Source organism: Schistocerca americana, chromosome 2, assembly GCF_021461395.2.
Source record: "Schistocerca americana isolate TAMUIC-IGC-003095 chromosome 2, iqSchAmer2.1, whole genome shotgun sequence".
In the NCBI taxonomy this organism is placed as follows: Eukaryota; Metazoa; Arthropoda; class Insecta; order Orthoptera; family Acrididae; genus Schistocerca; species Schistocerca americana.
The window spans coordinates 896,891,843-896,914,482 of record NC_060120.1 but is presented as its reverse complement, the minus strand read 5'-3'; the positions used below and the strand labels follow the sequence as shown (position 1 = coordinate 896,914,482).

The following is a 22,640-nucleotide window of genomic DNA, read 5'->3' as shown; positions in this document are numbered from 1 at the left end:
GTAAAGGAGACGCCTGACATTAAATGGCGCCGTATATCTAAGTCTGTGCAGTGACATTTCACCACAAGAAATAACAATCTTGAGAGAATCCATGATTAAATGTAGTTTTACCATTTATTCCAAGAGTATGTACAACAAGTTGCTATACAATGGTTCTGACGCTATGTTTTGGAACCAGACAAATTTTCCCATTTCTATAAATTTATTGAAAAGCGCCACAAAGCCTTAAACGTGCAAGTTTGAAATAGTCTCAACTGCTGTTTTATATAATTCTTTGCATGAAATTTGCATGAAATCATGACGATACACATCTTCCTTCTCCCCTGATTACTAGTGTGGAGAACAAGCAGTCTGTCTGCGATAGCTGGTTCATGTGAAGAGGTTCTATGTCATGTTTTCCTAATTCCGGTTGAGCAACAGGCATCGCGTGATAGAGCGCCATCTTGTCATCTTTACGCATGTTAGGTAGCAATACCAATATCATAGATTCCACCGTCTGCTGTCAGATTTCTAAAGAAATGAGACACAGTAATCCGAACTTCAATAATAGTAGCATTCCAGCCAAAGAAATCCAGTACAGAAGAAAGAGATTAACATACACTGAGCACTGTCCATTGTCGGGAAGTAAGTGAAGGTTAATCAATAAGTTTTATGGAAACACTTACTCCAAGACAGAATGAGGCAGTGCAATTGTAATGGCACGGGACTCCCTCTGTGGAGGGTCTGGTTTCAAATACCGTTCGGCTGTTCATGTTTCCAGAATTCTCTTAAACTGATTTCTTCTACATGCACGTGACTACTCTGCAATTCACATTTAAATGCTTTCCAGTTCGTCATACCACTTTCACACTATTTCCTTACCGTTCTATTCTCTAAAAACGAGCGGCAAAAACGAACGTTTAAATCTTTCCGTGTGAGCTCTGATTTATTTTATTACAATGATTATTTCTCTCTCTCCCGGTGCATGTCAACAAAGTATTTTTGCATTCGGAGGAGAACGCTGGAGATTGAAATGTCGTGAACAGATCTGTTTTAATGACTACCACCCCAGATCGCGTCTCATATCCATGACGCTCTCTCCACTATTCCGCGATAATGCAAAACGAGCTGCCCTTCTTTGAACTTTTGCGGTGTCCTCTGTCAATCCATTCTGGTAATGGTCTCATACTTTACAGCAAGACTTTAGCAGAGTATGAACAAGCATAGAGTAGACAGTCTCTTTAGTAGACCTGTTGCATCTTCTAACTGTTCTTCCAATAAATCGCAGTCTTTGGTTTGCCTTCCCCACAATATCATCTTTACTATCGATCCATTTTAAGTTGTTTCTAATAGTAATTATTAGCTATTTAGTTGAACTGACAAATTTACATTTTTGTGATTTATCGTGTAATCGAAGTTTAAAGGATTCCTTTTAGTACTCATGTGGATGACCTAACACTTGTCGTTATTTAAGGTCAGTTGCCACTTTTCGTACCATACAGGTATCTTGTCTAAATGATTCTGCAATTGGTTTTGAGCTTCTGATGACTGTCCTAGACGGTAAATGACAGCTTACCTACAAACATTCTATGAGGAATGCCCATATTGTCTCCTAAATCAATTATGTAGATTGAGAACGCCAGAGGGCAGATAAAACATCCATGGGGAACACGAAATATCGCTTCTGTTTTACTCGATGACCTTCCGTCAACCTACTACGAACTGTGATCTTTCCGACAGGGAATCACGAATCTAGTCACATAACTGAAACGAAACTGCATAGACACGCAATGTGATTATAAGCCGCTTGTGAGGAATAGTATTAAAAGCCTTTTCGAAATCTCGAAATATCGAACCAGATTGAGATCTACTGTCGACAGAACTCACTATTTCGTGCGAATAAGGACCTAATTGTGTTTCACAAAAACGATATTTTCTGAATCCGTGCTCCCTGTACATCAACAGATCGTTTTTCTAGATGTAATTCTTAATGTTCGAACACAGTATATGCTCCGAAATCCTACTGCAAATCGACGTCAGTGATATGGGTCCGTAATTTATCGAATTATTCCCATTTGCTTTCTTGGGTACTGGTGTGACTTGAGTAGCTATCCAGTCTTTTAAATACAGATTTTTCGTGGAGCGAGATGTTTTATATGATTGTTAAGTACTGAGCTGTTATGTTAGCATTCTCTGAAAGGAGTCTAATTGGTACACAGTCGGGACCGGAGGACTGCCCTTTATTGAGTGTTTTAAGCAGCTTTGCTACATCGAGGATATCTGCTTCTAAGTCACACCTTGTTGGCAGCAGTTCTTGGTTCGAATTCTAGAATACTTCCGTTAGTTCTTGGTTCGAATTCTAGAATACTTCCGTTAGTTCTTGGTTCATAATGGTTCAAATGGCTCTGAGCACTATGGGACTCAACATCTTAGGTCATAAGTCCCCTAGAACTTAGAACTACTTAAACCTAACTAACCTAAGGACATCACACACACCCATGCCCGAGGCAGGATTCGAACCTGCGACCGTAGCAGTCCCGCGGTTCCGGACTGCAGCGCCAGAACCAGTTCTTGGTTCGAATTCTAGAATACTTACGTTGTCTTTTTTGGTCAAGGAATTTCGAAAAACCGTATTTAGTAACTCCACTTCCGTGGCACGTCACCGGTTTCGCGCAGTGATGGTATTGATCACATCTTGCCGCTAGTATACTCACTAACGACAAGAATATCTTTGGCTTTTCGTCCAGAGGCAGACTTTCGTTGCGGGAACTGTTAAAAGCACATCGCAATGAAGTTCGCGCTAAATTTGGAGCTTATGTAAAACTTCGCCAATCTTGGAAATTTTCCTTTCAATTTGGCATGTTTTTCTTTGCTTCTGCATCAATATTTTGATCTCTTTTGTGCATCACGGGAGGGATTTATTTGGTATAAACCTCACCATTGCTGTCGATACTATTTCCGTGAATCCAAGCCACATTTGGTCTATTGCTTCATAGACAGATCAGAACAAATAGAGGCTGTCTCTTAGGATGACGTCAAACGAATTTATGTCAGTTTTTTAAATAGGTGTATCTTGTGTTCATTTCTGGTGGGTTTGGGTGTTATAGTATTCAGTTTCGCTACAACGACCATGCGTTCACTAATCCATGTATCCGTCATAATGGTCCCCATTTCCTCGGGATTATTTGTTGCCAAGAGGCCGAGCATGATTTCTCAATCATTTACTCTGCGAGTGGGCTTCTGAACTAACTGTATAAAATAATTTTCAAAGCAAGCATTTAGTACGACTTCGGACGATATTTTATGCCTACCATCGACTTTAAACACGTATTTTCGGCAAAATATCGATTGTTGCTGAGAATAGGTGGCAACCGTTGAAAACTCTCGAAGTGTTAAACGATTTTTTTCTCCTTCCTCGTGGTGGAGAAGGGAGACAGTAAGGACCGCTTTTCGATAATTGGAACTGAGCCAGAACGTGTTAATGGCGTTACCACAAGACTTAGTGGCTTACCTACGTCACAGCAGGTAGTTGTAGGTCGCTGCTCTTTCCTGTAGTTGGCAACAGCCCAATTTTTTGGTCGGAAGTTCGCTATGGAACGGTAAGTTCAAAGCTATAAAAGCTCTGTGCCCATCCATGCGACCCAATTCTGTTTACCTTCAAGCTGACCCACGCCTGCCAACACGAACGTGTCTTGTTCCAGGCATTTGCTGTCTTGAAGGAAATCACAGTTTGCCTGTTCACTAGTTTGAACAGAACGTCGTAACATCGTTCGTGTGCGGACGTCACCATTTTTTGCAAGTCGTAAGCGTCTATGTTGTGCTTCGTTTTGTTACCTGAAACTCAGTCCTCTGAGAAGACGTCTTTAAGGTATGACGTGGACGACAACTGAGGCAGAAACGTTACTCGTCCCATAGTAAAATATTTTCCTTGCACTCATCTAGAAGTCGCAGCCCCCATCTTCAGTTAAAATTTTTGAGGAATTTCTGTCGTAGAAAAAGCGTATTTCATTAACCGACGATATATGGATACTAATTTGATTCCGGTGTATGTATATAAACTACAATTCCAAGTTCACTAGGCCCAAACACTGCAAGAAATTTTTCACATAAATGAACATCTTTCACACAGTTAAGCACAACCTTCCGCACACTGCAAGCTTCACAAAAGGGATATGTTGAAGGCCTCCAGTTTACATTCAGGTACTTCTCTTTCTTTGTTTATAATGATGCGTTATCCCTAATACTTCACCTATTATTTCTTTACAGCATGAGTAGTATTGTACCAGTCTATAGATAAACAGAAATGTACCAAAAAAATTTGCGAAACACAGGATTTCGGATTTAAAAAACGCTGCGACGTGTACGTAACTCAGAAGCGTTTTGTAGTTACTTTGCGAATTTATTGCGACTTAGTGTTATTGGGGTTCTTCGCGTATTTTAGTTGTCATTCTGATGTTTCTTATGGCGAAGCGTTGTTACTTCTGCTTTTGATCTTTATCTCGTACAACAGAAGACAAAAGAAACCTTTCCTTTTCCCCAAATTTTTCATTTTCATAAAAATTGATCGCTGTCATTAAGGATTCCAGATTCGACTTCTCTATACCTTGTCATGCCTCATCGTCTTCAGACAAAATTGTCAATATTCTTCCTAAATTTTACTGTAACAGCTATCCACTTTCCATTACGACGTCATCTCGGTGGCTTCTTATCTTTGAAAGCCGCAAATAATCTCCTTGGTTTATTTTCCATTCATTGTCTGGCTATGTGTCCTGACAACTCCACTTCATTGTCATCAGTCATAATTATGTTCTCGGTCCATTCTATTATTTGCTTCACTTTTTGTTTTTCTGCGTGCTTATTATGCACCTCTCGATTGCTCTCAGTTCTAATGCAGTCAAAGACTGTCTCATAGTCTTGCACGTCAGTACCGTAAGCCATTGAAACTTTCATTTCCAAACACATTACAAACTTAATCCTATTTATTTTACCAAAAGTAATCTAGGCCATGTATATTCATCAAATTACCTTCCGCTAGGAATATGGAATGCACTAAACGACTGTGATATGAATTTCAAAATTATGGAGAATAGCAGTCAGTCGTTCTTTCTTTCCTGGCTTTATTAAAGCAAATCTAGACTTCGACTAGTGCCTAGCCATTATCAGTGCACTGTTTCAGAGTTTCAGTGTATGTCCCAGTACATCAGCCCCTGTTGTTCCGGCTTCTGTCACAGTTCATTCAAGACCGATTGCTGTGAGTCTTAAATGAACTGTGACAGAAGCTCAGACGAAAGGGGACTGACGTACTAGGACACGCACTGAAACTAGCAAATAGTGGACTGATAATGGCTACGCACTAGTCGAAATCTAGATTTGCTTTAATAAAGCCTGAAAAGAAAGAACGACTGATTGCTGTGCTCCATCAGTTTGAATGCCATGTATATTCCTTTATTTCCTTTATTTGTAGCACTCACTACTGTTCTCAACCACCCTAATTAAAGAAAGCTCATCTAAAGGGACATTAACCGCAAATGAAAAGAATTACAGTATAATTCATTTTTAAAAGTTTTTAATTGCTTATTCTTCCTTCACATTTTGTTTCATCAGCACCTATATCTATGAATGTCCGTTTTCATAGCCTGTCCAGCTTAAAAGGGAGAGCATATCCAGCAGCAATCAAACTCAGGCTTACAGCGAAGCAACGGTACTTTCGAATCGCAATTGTAAATAATGACTCTTCCTGTTTGGTGCAGTTTTCAACCTTTCCCATTTTGATCAAATGAAATAAATATTTTGTCGGATGAGGAACGGTCAAGGAGGGTTTCTTGTACTGGAGTGAACGACGTGATAATGTGCCATTAACCGTGTAATGGATATCCATTGCTATACAAATATATTGGTCAAAAATTAGTCGCTCCCCAGCAGACATCACGCTAACACCGCGTAACACCACCTATATCCGTGATAATGGAATCAGTCCGGCGAGGAAGCGCAAGTTTCCTCAGTTGTCCCATACCTAGATGAAGCGAGTCAGCAATGAGTAGGTCGTGCAGAGCTACCAAACTTAAGAGATTTTTATTGCTGTGTTTCACGCACTGTTCCAAATAGTCCCAGACATTTTCAGCGTGATTAACGTCAGGTGGATTAACTGGCCAGGTGAAGTGATATACAGTGCCTGAATGTTCGCCAAACTAGGAACGTACGCATGTAGTCTTGTGAACTCACTTATCGTTGCAAGACGGGAGCGTCGATAGGACACTCATATTGTAGAAGAAAGGGCAAAATCTGGTATCCGAGAGAGCTGAAATAATCATCCTTTTATCATTTTTATATGCCATCTTTATCATTTTCTACTCGGACCATTGCCTATAGGAAGCGATCTATGGGGAATGCGTTTTATTTAATCGTAACTCTCCATTTATGCTAGTAAACCTTTCAGGGCATAAAATCGTCTTCCAAGAAAATATTCCGTTCCTAAAGTTTCGTCCAGAACTGCGCTAGGCGTCTTCAGAGGCGTTGCTCCTTCACTGAGTCTTGCCAACTGACGGGTCGGAAGTCTGAGAGCGACATATATACTGCAGAAAAAGGGGACGTGGCTGCAGTTGCACGTGATGAGCAGAGATGATCCTTGTCAAAGGTAAAACTTAATTATCGTCTTGTCAAAGATAAAAATCTGTTTAGCGATTTTGCAGAGCTACTATCCATATATCATTACGTTTCATGGTCTCTTCTTTCCTATAAAAATTATCTCTGTATTTATATGTATAGCGATAACTTTAATGGCAAAGAAGAGACCATGAAGCGTTGCGACATGTGGACAGTAGCTCTACAGAATCGCTAAACAATTTTTCATCTTTGACAAGACGACAACTGATAGTTAATTTTTATCTTTGACAAGGATCATCTCCGCTTAGCACGTGTAACTCCAACCACTCCCCCTTTTTCTGCAGTATATATGTCGCTCTCAGACTTCGACCCATCAGTCGGCAGGACTCAACGGAGGAATAATGCCTCTGAAGATGTCCAGCGCAGTTCTGGACAAAACGTTAGGAACAACAGAGTTTCGTGAACGACGACTTTAGGCCTATACCCGAAAGGTTAACCAGCAGAAATGTCACCAGACCGTGAGAGACTTCATTTTGCCTCCATTTATGGTCGACCGCCTCTCTTTCATGAACACTCCCTATCATGCATGAAATCCGTTAGTTTGGCTGTGGGCTAAAGCCAATTTTCTGCTCTCTCTGAGCTTAGAAAAGGACGGCTGAATCGATGAAATGGACAGGACAGTAACAAGAGAAAATCGAGGTACAAGGAGGGAAATGGTGACAGAGGACCCCAGCCCTCTCTGTCTTGGCATACGTATGACTGGGATCGCGTAGGTGGAACTGTCTTCCCCGCCGAATTCTTAGGCGAGTATGTCCATTGGTTGCTGGAAGTGCTGGAAGTTCGACGTAGAAGATTCGAGTTCTATCTTGAAAATCTGTCAGTTAAACGGACGAACACGCGAATCCTAGGGCGCGCTTTCTGAGGTGAGCTGACTGGACCATTGCGTTGAGCCTTGAAGCTAGGCCCATGATTGGCCGTAATGTGAGTCATAAAGTGCGTCCTCTCCGGGGTGTATACAAGCAAACGATGGGCAGTTGAATACAGGGCGAGCTGCGTCTGGACGTGTTGGAGATGTTATGAGACGGTGGGGACACGTTGTGCAACTGTACAACGAGGCAATGCTGGCGACACGCAATCTAACTGCTTATTGGCGTAGTGCTAGTTAGATCGCGATCAGAGCTTGTTCATAGTCACAGTTCTTTGTACCAAAATATTTCCGAATTTCTGAAATCTTTGCCACGTGTGTCATAACTTAAATTCATTGTACTGTACTGTTTCAGGTTTACCAGTATGTTCGTTCTCTTGCTTCAGTAACTGAAACTCATATCCATTTTTCTCTCGCTCTTCTCTATCAAGTGCAAATCGGTTAACGAAACTGTAAGTTTATCAGCCCACGAATTTCTGTGAATGAGTAAGAGCAACTTTCTCTCATACTCTTTGCCTTCAGCAACGCTTATCTCTGTTGCAGCGTGTTGGATCACCCACAAGCTTGTAAAGTCCTTTACCTTGTGCACGTAGAGAAACCTCCCATGCACGTCATTTTGTCTGCTAAGGTAATCTGAAGTATATGAAGATAGTATCTGTTCCTAAAGAATAGATACCAATGATGACCATGCAGCTTCTCTAGAAAGAAATGATAATTAATCGAAACCCACAGCTGCCAACTGGTGTTGTTGATATACCTCAATGGGGACTCCTGACAATGTGTGCCCCGACCGGGACTCGAACCCGGGATCGCCTGCTTACATGGCAGTCGCTCTATCCATCTGAGCCACCGAGGGCACAGAAGATAGCGCGACTGCAGGGACTTATCCCTTGCACGCTTCCCGTGAGACTCACATTCCCAACTGTCCACAACCTACATTCGTAATGTTCCTAAAGGAATGTAGGTTGTGGACAGTTGGGAATGTTGGTCTCGCGGGAAGCATGCAAGGGATAAGTCCCTGCAGTCGCGCTATCTTCTGTGCCCTCGGTGACTCAGATGGATAGAGCGTCTGCCATGTAAGCAGAAGAACCTGGGTTAGAGTCCCGGTCGGGGCACACATTTTCAGCTGTCCACATTGAGATATATTAATCTGAAGTCTTCATTTCGTAATGGACGGTATCATTCAAGAAGACTGCTTTTTACGCAATTCAAATTTCCTTCAAGGGAAAAGTGTGTGTGAATTTCTAAGGGACCAAACTGCTGAGGTCATCGGTCCCTAGGTTTCCACACTACTTAAACTAACTTAAACTAACTTATGCTAAGAACAACACACACACCCATGGCCCAGGAAGGACTCGAAGCTCCGGCTGAGAGAACAGAGTGCTGATCACATGCAACTTCGAATCCGCATCCGGGGACACTTAAGGGCTGTATCTTACTTTATCTTCAGTTATCCCTTATCTCTTTTATGTGGATAACCAGTGTCTAGGAAATCTTACCACACAAACAAACAAATACCGCCCGAACAGGTCTTGAAGGCCAAAATGTACCGACCGGCTGCCGTGTCATGCGGTACGTTTGGGCCTTCACGGCCTTTTCGGACGGTATTTGTTTGTTGGTATGGTAAGATTTCCTAGTCACTGGTTATCCACATAAAAGAGATAAGGGATAACTGAAGATAAAATAAGATACACATTATTACGGCAGACCAAGTAACTTTCATTGAATGCTCCACTACACTTCATAATGACACTATTTTTCATCACAGTCACCAAATCTTTGTAAGCAGTGTTCGGAAATTTCTACCAATCCTTCAATTCCTCGTCTTTAGAAATCCGCTCCTTGGGTCAAGGAAACATTCGAGAACAGCCGTGTAAACATAATTATCGTCGGAAAATCTGCGATTGTACGAATCAGTTCCTCGATTGCCTGGGCATTGTCGTCTATGGTCGATGTCATTGGCCTTACTTCCGATCATCGTTTTACAGTTCACGTCTGTCTGCCTTTGTCAAACTGTCAGCACCATTCCACTAAGGCTGGACATTATATATATATATATATATATATATATATATATATATATATATATATATATATATATAACCTGAATTTCACAGTGAATCGGTCTGCATTTTAGTTGGACGGTTTGACCACAAGCATCGTACTGTCCCGCGCACTTCAACGCTGGAGTACGTTTCGAATTGCCGTGCAGTTTCACTAGCATACTGAGATGCACCTGTTACGTGTGCCACAGCAGAGCTTTGAAGTGATCTTAACATGAGATGACATGTATAACTTACATCTAAAGTCCACCCGTAGACTCTTCAAAATGCTGCATGGTATTTCTTTTCACTATCACGAAGCGGACGTCGAAAAGGTGGAATCTTTACTGGCGAACGTGTCATTCCGTTAGGAGTGTGTGTGTGTGTGTGTGTGTGTGTGTGTTTTGTGGTGTGCGGGTTCCCACAAGACCTGTATGGTGCTTTTAAAGTGGCTTGCGCCATTTTAAATTTTCAGAATAAAATAACGTCATCGTATTTAACAGATTAGCGAGTGAAATATTATCCACTTACTGTCAACTGCAAAAATTGTAGTAGCCGACCCTCGGCGATGGACACAAGGACGTGGGCAATAAGTGAGCAGACTGTCTGTTGGCAGATCGTGACCGGCTCCCGATGGAACTGCGATCGGAGAATTTACGCGACCTCTCGCAAGAACTCTCTCGGATGTCTCAGACACCTGAAGGCGCTACATTTTATGAGCTGCTGCAAGCGGATACGCCTCAAAAACTCCGCGCTGGCTGCTCTGGGTGTTTCCAGAGAGAGTACTCATTATCTGATCAAAGCAGTGAGGAAGTCCTGATATCAATGTAGTTACAAGTCTTTGCTCCTTGTGTTGATGTTGTAACATAGCACTATTTCATGCTCGCCAGTCCATTACAACTTTTCCGATAATAGGATCAATTTACTTTTAACAGTCGTGGCACATTCTATACACAATGATGAGCCAAAACATGACCACAGCCCACCGGGACACTGAATGCCATATGAAGCCATTGTGGGCACGTGAAACGGCAAGGAAAGTACCGGGTGGTTATAATAAAAGTCCTGGTTCTCACTAAGGTCCGGTGTGGGCTGTAATTACCTTACGGCAGCGAAACTATGTGCAGACATTAATGCCTTCAAGCCGAACCGATTTATACTGAAAAAAAATTAGTTCCAGTTTTTGTCATCATGCGTAAATCTTGAACTGTACAGCATCTTGTCGACGTCTTCGGCGCTCGTACTGAACAAATTTCGTAATCGGCGGTTAGTAATAAAATCTACATTATTCCTTTCTCACTTGCTTTACCTTATCTGCCCACGCCCCGTTCCTAATCCATTACATATGGAAACGTTCCTGTACGACTTTCTTGCATTCACAGCGCCCGATTTCCAACTGTTAGCCAAAACTGGAACCAATGCTTTTAGCGTAAATCGGTTCCTCTTTAATGTATTGGAATATCTAGCAAGTTTTGCTGCCACACGATAACTAAAGCACGTATTGGTCCCCTGTCAGTAAACTCTCTCCTCCCGAACAGGTCACGAAAGCCCAATGGTACCGACCGCCGTCGTGTCATCCTCAGCCCATAGGCATCACTCGATGGGAATATGGAGGGGCACGTGGTCAGCACACCGCTCTCGCGGCCATATGTCAGTTTCCGAGACCGGAGCCGCTACTTCTCATTCAAGTAGCTCCTCAGTTTGCCTCACAAGGGCTGAGTGCACCACGTTTGCCAAGAGCGTTCGGCAGACCGGATGGTCACCCATCCAAGTGCTAGCCTAGCCCGCCCCTGTCAGTAGCAGCACGTTAATTCACAAGGCATATAAGCAGAGCAGCGACGAATGTGGAACCATTCGAGCGATGGTAAGTACTGCGTCTTTGACGGTGGATATGCTATTATAAGCCGACGCCTGGGAAGGAACGTTTCAGAAACGGCGAAGCCAGTCCGCTGTTCACGTCATGAGAGAAGTAGATGACAAGTTGTAGAACGTGCAGGCCTCATCACTCCACGTGAAAGTCGGAGGCTTGCTCGCTCTGTAAAGCGGGATAGTCAGCGATCTGTGGTAGATCTAAGAACAGAAAACAATGCTTGTGCACGCAAAAGTGTTTCGATGCACACTGCTCTGCGCTCACTGTCGAACACAGGGCAGCACCACCAGACGAAGCTTATCTTTTCCCATGTCGACTCGAGTTCGTCAATTACGGTTGCAATTAGTACGGGATCGTGTCACCTGGTCGAATGAATTACATTTCTCGTTACAACAGGTCGATGGTCGTGTCTGGATAGGCCGTCATCCAAGCCAACGACTGCTCGAACCAAGCACCGCAACACAGACGCAGGTCGTGGTGGGGGGCATTGTTATGCTACGTATGATGTTCACCTGGGCTTCCACGGGACATGCGGTAGTAACCCGAAGACGCCAGGACAGCTGTGGGTCACGTGAACATTACTGCAGACCTCCTGCATCTCTTCATGTCTGGTATCTCCCCTGCTCTTGTCACAAGGCCAAAATCGTGCTGTTGTTGTTGTTGTGGTCTTCAGTCCTGAGACTGGTTTGATTTTATGGTTCTGAAATGTTATAGAGGCTTTTGATGCAGACGATGAGCATTTTCAGGACTCCAATGATGATTAATTCTTCGAGCTCAGACATTCCCTTAAATGCAGCCATGCTTCATCAGACAAACAGAGCGTTTACGATCAACTACCCATTGTGGACCGACTGCAGCAGCCAGTTGTAGCACTGGCGTCGAGTAACAGCACCTGAATGTCTCTGTCGTTGCACTACGGTCACACTCTAAGGATTTGTACAGGGTGTTTCAAAAATGACCGGTATATTTGAAACGGCAATAAAAACTAAACGAGCAGCGATATAAATACACCGTTTGTTGCAATATGCTTGGGACAACAGTACATTTTCAGGCGGACAAACTTTCGAAATTACAGTAGTTACAATTTTCAACAACAGATGTCGCTGCAAGTGATGTGAAAGATATAGAAGACAATGCAGTCTGTGGGTGCGCCATTCTGTACGTCGTCTTTCTGTTGTAAGCGTGTGCTGTTCACAACGTGCAAGTGTGCTGTAGACAACATGGTTTATTCCTTAGAACAGAGGATTTCTCTGGTGTTGGAATTCCACCGCCTAGAACTCAGTGTTGTTGCAACAAGACGAAGTTTTCAACGGAGGTTTAATGTAACCAAAGGACCGAAAAGCGATACAATAAAGGATCTGTTTGAAAAATTTCAACGGACTGGGAACGTGGCGGATGAACGTGCTGGAAAGGTAGGGCGACCGCGTATGGCAACCACAGACGGCAACGCGCAGCTAGTGCAGCAGGTGATCCAACAGCGGCCTCGGGTTTCCGTTCGCCGGGTTGCAGCTGCGGTCCAAATGACGCCAACGTCCACGTATCGTCTCATGCGCCAGAGTTTACACCTCTGTCCATACAAAATTCAAACGCGGCAACCCCTCAGTGCCGCTACCATTGCTGCACGAGAGACATTCGCTAACGATATAGTGCACAGGATTGATGACGGCGATATGCATGTGGGCAGAATTTGGTTTACTGACGAAGCTTATTTTTACCTGGACGGCTTCGTCAATAAACAGAACTGGCGCATATGGGGAACCGAAAAGCCCCATGTTGCAGTCCCATCGTCCCTGCATCCTCAAAAAGTACTGGTCTGGGCCGCCATTTCTTCCAAAGGAATCATTGGCCCATTTTTCAGATCCGAAACGATTACTGCATCACGCTATCTGGACATTCTTCGTGAATTTGTGGCGGTACAAACTGCCTTAGACGACACTGCGAACACCTCGTGGTTTATGCAAGATGGTGCCCGGCCACATCGCACGGCCGACGTCTTTAATTTCCTGAATGAATATTTCGATGATCGTGTGATTGCTTTGGGCTATCCGAAACATACAGGAGGCGGCGTGGATTGGCCTCCCTATTCGCCAGACATGAACCCCTGTGACTTCTTTCTGTGGGGACACTTGAAAGACCAGGTGTACCGCCAGAATCCAGAAACAATTGAACAGCTGAAGCAGTACATCTCATCTGCATGTGAAGACATTCCGCCAGACACGTTGTCAAAGGTTTCGGGTAATTTCATTCAGAGACTACGCCATATTATTGCTACGCATGGTGGATATATGGAAAATATCGTACTATAGAGTTTCCCAGACCGCAGCGCCATCTGTTGTTGAAAATTGTAACTACTGTAATTTCTAAAGTTTGTCTGCCTGAAAATGTACTGTTGTCCCAAGCATATTGCAGCAAACGGTGTATTTATATCGCTGCTCGTTTAGTTTTTATTGCCGTTTCAAATATACCGGTCATTTTTGAAACACCCTGTACATAGCTGCACGTTCAGAGACCATGAATAGTTACAACTGAAAGAAAACAGCCCTCGGTTACTATTTTTAACGAATTAACCGGGTTTCAACACTGCTAGGAGTGTCTTCCTCAGAATTTAAATCAGATAATGGTCTATAACATGGTCACAGAATTATGACTAAAAACATATGATACAGAGTATAAGTACAGAATCATCGTGAAAGACTGGCAGTACTTATATGTCATTTATAAAATAATAAATATGTCGAATGGACATTGGTCACAAAGATATTTAAGACACAAAAATTGTGATGGCAAGCCACTTAGGCCTGCTCGTTACTTATACAGTTACAGGTTGGAAACGGACTGAGGTGCCCGCTTTAACAAATGCAGCCAGGTGAACATGGCACTGCAACGAGCGCGCCATCTAGTAGCCGTAGATACAATTAGGCTACTTCACACTGAAATATAGGCAGAAATGATTATAAATGAACAATAGTTGGTACATAATGGAAAGCAATGTTTGTTTGATAGTAGCGTACAACATAACATGGTGTCAAAATCGAAGCTTATAAAAAATTGTTCAAATGGCTATGAGCACTATGGGACTTAACATCTGAGGTCATCAGTCCCCTAGAACTTAGAACTACTTAAACCTAACTAACCTAAGGACATCACACAACACCCAGCCATCACGAGGCAGAGAATATCCCTGACCCCGCCGGGAATCGAACCCGGGAACCCGCGTCGAAGCTTATAACAGAAAGATAAAACATGAAAAAATCATTATGAAAATGTAGATAGGACTGAATGACAACTTGTAGAAAGCAATATTGACGTGAAATACACTTGATAATTAGAAAACATAGGACTACCTTAGAAGGCAAAGAATATTTCGGCAACCTGCACAAGGAGACCCGAAGTCAAATATCGAGCAACGGCTTTATACCGTTGAAAAAATTTTGTTACGTAACTGTAGCTGTTCGTTAAGGATGAGGCTATCCTTTCGAGCAAGATGTTTGAAAATCTCTAATTCTTCTAGAATATCTAGTCTTCGCCCTTTATTTTCGGTGCGCAAAATGTTGCTATCACAGATAGCTTTAGGTGAATGACCTGTAATTAGAAGATGGTCGGCAAAAGACAAATTTTGGAGGATAGTGCCATTTTTTCTTAGCAAGTGTTCTTTATGTCTGGTAGTGAAGGCACGTCCAGTTTATCCTATATAGTAAGAGGAACAAGTATCGCAGACAATTTTGTAGACACCAGAATTTTCTAACGGGGAACGAATAGAATGTAAATTATGAATGAAGTTTTTTCTACTAAAAACAATTTGAAAAAAAGGAAGTAGGCTACATTTCCGTGAAATCATTAAAATATTGGATCCTCGGAATAACTACAGAAAGTATGCTCACAAGATGACATATTTCGTACGTCGATGTATCAAAGCGATGATACGAAATTGTGTGCTGTTGAATTACCATAATTTATATGCGTTTAATTTGAATATTGTTAATCTCTCTCACTTTTAAGATATATTGGACGTAATGAATGAGAGAACAGGACAGAGTTTGTATTCTATTAGCTTCGTTGACACACGGGACTGAAGGGCGTTTTCCTTTCCTTTGTACAACTGTGAATAGGACGCCGTAAAATTCTGTGTTAATTGCGACGCACGATAGCATCTTTTACGACATGTGAGAGACGGGATCGCTCGCTCGGGTCCAGGCACTAATCTCGAGCTTCGACAAGAGCTTATTTTTGATATCATCTGCTGAGACGAGTCGGCCTAACCTGTTTACAATGTCGCTGCGCGATCAGCGAGCCGGCGACTCCCAGGACTGGTTGTCAGCGGTGAGGCGCTCCCCAATTCCGTGTTACGGTCATTCGCTGCGGGACTCAGCGGCCGTCAAGGCTACAGCCACATTAAGCCCTCCAGTTGTAGCGTGCATTCACTCGGCGCGCTTCTTACTGTGGCGTTAATGAGCAATGTAACGAGACAGGGAAAATACGCACTCTTTCTTGTAGCACATGAGTGCAGTTATGACGCTAATTTAATTTAGTGGGCGTTACAAGAATCGAACTCAGTTTCCACAGCAAGTACACTACTGGCCATTAAAATTGCCACACCACGAAGATGACGTGCTACAGACGCGAAATTTAACCGACAGGAAGAAGATGCTGTGATATGCAAATGATTAGCTTTTCAGAATATTCACACAAGGTTGGCGCCGGTGGCGACACCTACAACGTGCTGACATGAGGAAAGTTTCCAACCGATTTCTCATAAACAAACATCACTTGAGCGCCGTTGTCTGGTGAAACGTTGTTGTGATGCCTCGTGTAAGGAGGAGAAATGCGTACCATCACGTTTCCGACTTTGATAAACGTCGGATTGTAGCCTATCGCGATTGCGGTTTATCGTATCGCGACATTGCTGCTCACGTTGGTGGAGATCCAATGACTGTTAGCAGAATATGGAATCGGTAGGTTCAGGAGGGTAATACGGAACGCCGTGCTAGATCCCAACGGCCTCGTATCACTAGCAGTCGAGATGACAGGCATCTTATCCGCATGGCTGTAACGGATCGTGCAGCCACGTCTCGATCCCTGAGTCAACAGGTGGGGACGTTTGCAAGACAACAACCATCTGCACGAACAGTTCGACGACGTTTGCAGCAGCATGGACTATCAGCTCGGAGACCATGGCTGCCCTTGACGCTGCATCACAGACAAGAGCGCCTGCGATGGTGTACTCAACGACGAACCTGGGTGCACTAATGGCAAAACGTAATTTTTTCGGATGAATCTAAGTTCTGTTTACTGCACCATGATGGTCGCATCCGTGTTTGGCGACATCGCGGTGAACGCACATTGGAAGGGCGTATTCATCATCGCCATACTGGCGTATCACCCGGCGTGATGGTATGGGGTGCCATTGGTTACACGACTGTCACCTCTTGTTCACATTGACGGCACTTTGAACAGTGGACGTTACATTTCAGATGTGTTACGACCCGTGTCACTCCCCAAACACTTTGATGCACTTGTTCGTTCCACTGTGTCATTATCGGTAACAACTTCTCTACTGTAGTTGATTATTATTGCCAGAGCTTTCATTTTATTCAAGTTTTCATATTGTAACCTTTAAATGTTCTGTTTCCTGCAATAAATCTTCTGAAGCAGTTAATCACACATATCAACACAAAAATTTTTTATTGTTTGACAGATTTGTAATTTACAGGTTATTCTGTATCCATTTATGAAGTATTTTATCTGTGTAGTTGTTGTAAAGTGTAGGAAAAAGCGCACATTCTTGTTTGAATCCTTGATTAATATTTAGCCTGAAGATATGTCATCATTAAGATGCGGTACTAAAATTAATTTATAAGACTTCTTAAAATGTCACAATGCAAAATCTGTTTCAGTCATTCAAAAGGTTTTCCAGTGATTTCTGGAATATAAAAGAGGTTAATTACGTTGTAAAGAGTCCACTTATGCATCTCTTCCTGTCGTGAGGCACGAAAAATTTCATGAGAAGACGGATGGATTACAAATGACATGAAAATTACTGGTAGTGGGAAACGAACGAACATTGTAGCATTAGTCTTTTACAGTACTGAATAACTTATTTCTAAAACAGAATTGTACATTAGGGACCAACCGAATAATGCAGCCCTTGTATTCTGGCCATCCTGATTTAGTTTTTCCTTAGTTGCCCTAAATTACTTCAGGCGAAAAGCCAGAATGACTGCTGTTGTAAGGCCTTGACCGACTACCTGTGTCATCCTTGTTGTACTAGACCTATAAGTATGTAAATGTCTCCATATTTGAATTACTATATTTTTATTGTTCTTAAATGGTTATACCAAGGTATGTCCAATAGCTTTGTAAAGGAGATCTACAGATAAATGTAGCCACTATTATTATTATTACTGCTACTACTCCTAGTCATATTTCACAAAGGCGGTCCACCTGCCCAAAAAACTGCTTTGGCACAGGTGATACTGAGGGATTTGAAGAACGAACTGTTGCAATATCAATCCTGTTCACCTGATTCGGCACCATCTGATTTCCCATGTATAAGGATGCTTCTGGCAGGGAATGTTTAGTGTCCAAAGAACTGACTATAGCCGGCCATTGTGGCCGAGCGGTTCTAGGGGCTTCAGTCTGGAACCACGCGATCGCTACGGTCGCAGGTACGAATCCTGCCTCGGGCATGGATGTGTGTGATGTCCTTATTGTTAGTTAGGTTTAAGTAGTTCTAACTTCTAGAGGACTGATGACCTCAACATCTGAGGTCATCAGTCCTCTAGACTCCCATAGTGCTCAGAGCCATTTGAACCATTTTGAACTGCTTATAGTCGCTCTAGATAGGTTTTTTAAAGAGCTTCCAGAACAGGACAAAGGTGAAACCTAGCCACTCGAAGGACGTTGGAGAAATTGCGGTGATATGTTTTGTGATTTTGTCGGAAGTTAAGTAATTTTTTTTCCTTTTTGAAAACACAATCTTTCACTGGCAATCCGATAAATTTTCTATTTGCCATGGTAGATATGACATGCAAATATGAGTTTATTTATAAATAATTTAAATAAATTTGATGTAGAGTGTGTGTATTGTGTATTGAAACGGGGACCTAGAAACGACGGAGAGACTTCGGTCCCACCGCAGCCCTCAGTGGTTCAGAGCCCCACAACAGGCTACAGCAGTCCACACGCCCCACCGCCGCCCCACACCGAACCCCCAGGGTTACTGTGCGGTTCGGCCCCCAGTGGACCCCTCCAGGGAAAGTCTCATACCAGACTAGTGTAATCCCAAATTTCTAATGTTTGCGTGGTAGAGTAAGTATGGTGTACGCGTACATGGAGACAGTGTTTGCGCACCAATCGCCGATATAGGACATAGTATAACTGAGGGATTAAGGGGAACCAGCCCGCATTCGCCGAGGCAGATGGAAAACCTCCATATAAACCATCCACAGGCTGGCCGGACACCGGACCTCGACACTAATCCGCTGGGCGGATTCGTGCTGGGGACCGGCACGCCTTCCCGTTCGGGAAGCAACGCGTTAAACCGCGCCCCTAGCTGGGCGGGCATTGATGTAGAGTTCATCACATTGTTGGCTTCTTCAACACGTTTCTGCCCTCTGCGCGGCTGGTGTACTATTAAATACTTTCCAAGTCACAAATAAACAATATGTCATTTGAAATGATAATTAAATCAAGACCCTACGCTGTCGACAGGCGTTGATATACATCAACGGGGACAATTGAAAATGTGTGCCCCGACCGGGACTCGAGCTCGGGATCTCCTGTTTATATGACAGACGCTCTATCCATCTGAGCCACCGAGGGCTCAGAGGATAGTGCGACTGCAGTGATTTACCCCTGGCACGCTCCCCGTGAGACCCACATTCCCAACTTAATGTCCAAACACTACATCCGTAGTGCCCCTGCCCATTACACTCATTACTCGCGGCAGACAATCTTGCCGAGTCCCGTGAGAGTTCGGGAAATACGTGTGCATCCGCACAGAAGAAGAAGGTCAATAGCCGGTTAGCCGTAACTATATGAAGATGGTATGTGTTCTTTCTGACATGTGTGAAAAAACAGATAGCATCTCGATATGTGTCATTTTGTGTTTGGAATTTACCCTGCATGGGCTCTGTTGGAAATCCATCCCGCCCACTGCTCATAGTAGACCTGAACGGGCTCCTGCGGACGTCCGTGTTCCTTTTGGTCAAGGAGATGGCGGTAGTGTCCATCACACAGCCCCTCCCTCCTTAAACGAGCCTTTAGAGTATGTGATATGAATTTCTAAACGTGCTTTGAGCCCCCTGTCTGGGATAATAAAAAAGGACCTATGCCTGCTTCGACACGAGGCCTTCATTGGGCATTGGTGCGGCAGTATCCAAGACCCTTCCGCCAGCAGGCAACAGGTAAAGAGGTGTGATGATTACCGTATGGCCTTTGGCAGGAGGGAGGTGTAAACGTGTCGGACAGTCTGCGAGATGCTCTAGCGCCGCCTAACGAGGATGGATCAGCTGTAAAACTGGGGGCGGCTCTTTGTTTCCCGACAAAGTGGAGCCGCTCCAGAAAGGTGAGAACCGCAGCTTGTAAGGTGGTGAGAGGCCGCAGGCGTACCGTTCACGCCTGTGGAACAGGGACGGTACCAGTCGCAGTCAAAGGAGCCAGAAAGGGAACCCACGCCGCTGCCATTTTTAGAAGCAGAGTATAAAATCCAATTCTGCCGTTGCTTCGTATAAATACGTCGCTAGATATAATGTTGTCCTTGCTGTTCTTCCCCGTGAGCCTGTCTTGATACAGCACTGTGTTTCTTGTGACGATAAAAAGTTAACACTAAAATCAATTTCAGATGACACTCCAGCCTCCCACTTCGAGGTATACATGCAGATCTCTCGCCAGCGTCATTCTGACCTTCGTACTGTATCACAATTTCCTCGCAGGTATCTCTCTCCGTTTGGAATAGTCACGCCTTAAACAGCATTTAATCGCAAAAAACGACGATTATTTTAATGTTATAAGTATCTTTGAAACCTGGTTGGTAAGTACTCAGAGAGCTCACAGGATAAGGTTATGATTTTGGATGGGGCTGTAAACACTTACTGCGAGTTGCACAGTCAAACACACAACTTTATTTTTTCTAAGAACTACTTAATTACACATTGCTTCTAAAGATCACAATTAGACAATAATACTGAAGGCCTAGTTCAAGAAAACTTGAGATGCTTTCTGGGCTGAAGGCCCAAAACTACATCAAAACAAAAACGGCTAAGGCTTAACTTAGAAATCAAAAGCAATTAAAAATGGAAGGTAAAAAAAAATCTTTAAAAAACATGCAGTTGAAAACAATTTGCGGCTGAAGACCTACACTATACGACTGAAAGACAACTATAATTAAAAACACATTAATAAACAATTTTTTTCTAACCAAGAAATTTCTTTTTAAGCTTACAACAGAACGGCCGAAAGCCTAACTAATGAAATATTAACTTATTGCATGGCTGAAAGCCACAAACAAATTTGGAACAACGGCTGAAGGCCTGAACACCAAGTCAGACAACCAATTTAAAATAAACCCCTTCCTTCATATAAAAAATTCTCCTTTAAAGAATACACAGGGCTGCAGGCCTTATTAAAAGGGGTTCACGTAAATCCTCGGCTGAAGGCCACACATAACAGATCGAACAACTAACGGCTTAGGGCTTGAATTACAAACAATTACAGACAGAACAAAGTTTTAAGGAAAAAATATATTTTAAAAATAAAATCAATCTTCAAATTTTAATTTATCAGGGCTGAAGGCCTTTATGTAAAATATGAAAAAACTGAATTAATACACGGCCGAAGGCCCTTGCACAGTACTTCAAACTAAAACGAAAATCACAATCTAAAACAAGCAGAACAAATGGTGCTCAGAAGTGTTCCAACGGTCTGCCTGAGAAGGTAGGCCGTCCGGGCAGGCCGGGCGGTTCTAGGCGCTACAGTCTGGAACCGCGCGACCGCGGGCATGGGTGTGTGTGATGTCCTTAGGTTAGTTAGGTTTAAGTAGTTCTCAGTTCTAGAGGACTGATGACCTCAGAAGTTAAGTCCCATAGTGCTCAGAGCCATTTGAACCATTTGAGAAGGTAGCTCAAACGTAAGGTGAGGTGAGGCAGGCAGCCAAGAATTGAAGTTAAGTAATCAGATGGCAACCCAAACTAGGGACGGCCCAGCAACCAACCAACAATTCAACCAATTCCCTTCTGTTCGACCAATGGCACAACAGTGGAAAATATCGGCTGAGGATGAGGATACCAACAACGATACGCCTTCAGAAGTTGGCGTCTAATAACAGCCAAGGGAACAACAACCACTCTAAGCAAAATATGAACCAAACAACTTAAAAGGCTGTGGAACGACACGCCGTGCCAGACAGTATCAACAGACGAGGAAAGGCACACTGCCGGAAAACTACGCTAACGACCAGGCCAAGTAACTGGGGCGTTAATGCCCACAGGGCAGAAAATACCGCTGGTGCACTTCACTGGTAAGTAACAGTCAATTTAATAATTAATCACAATATAGGAAGACGGCTGCAAGATTTCAGTGATTCCAACACATCATATGTTGCTGCTATTCCGAATGGCCCAGGAAGCAACAACCCACAAATGAACGAAGAGATGTCACAATAGTTGAGGTTTCATAGCAGGTTAACTGATCACTCAACTTCAGTGTCCAGGTTCGGTAGGCAACGAACTTAGTCGCTCTCGCAGCTAGCGCCTCACGATCCGACAGCACATGCATGCCGCCAGGCCTGGCCTGGCCTGGCGCCGTGGAGACTTCCTTGCTGACCACCACGCACACCACCACCACCCGGAAATACTAGCGGTCACACCAAAGTACGACAGTACTAGTATTGATAAGGGCTGCTGCTGCCACTCAGGGAGGCAAGCCAGCAACTTCGTTACGCCAGTAAGTAAGGAAGAAACAAGACGCCACTCGATGTGACAAAATGCCAAAGAACAAACGGCATGACTGCGAGCCGCACACGGCTCAATCTTATGTAAAACAGACTTGAAACTTCATGTCTGCAGTATCCTTGAAAATTGACTTCAATTAGCATGTGACTCGCATAAAATAAACCAAAAAATTTGATTTAAAATACCTCTACTCTTCATTTGTACGAGTATAACTTGAACAGTGCTACAGACATGACCACTACGCATCTTGATAACCGGTGTTGAACGGTCAT

At 43.4% G+C, this 22,640-nt stretch overlaps 1 non-coding gene across 1 annotated transcript; it reads right to left on the bottom strand.

Annotated features, from left to right (window-relative positions):
- Positions 1-8,289: 8,289 nt before the first annotated feature.
- On the bottom strand, positions 8,290-8,364 carry Trnat-ugu. The gene has a single exon. It is a non-coding gene; the product is annotated as a tRNA-Thr (tRNA).
- Positions 8,365-22,640: the final 14,276 nt, after the last annotated feature.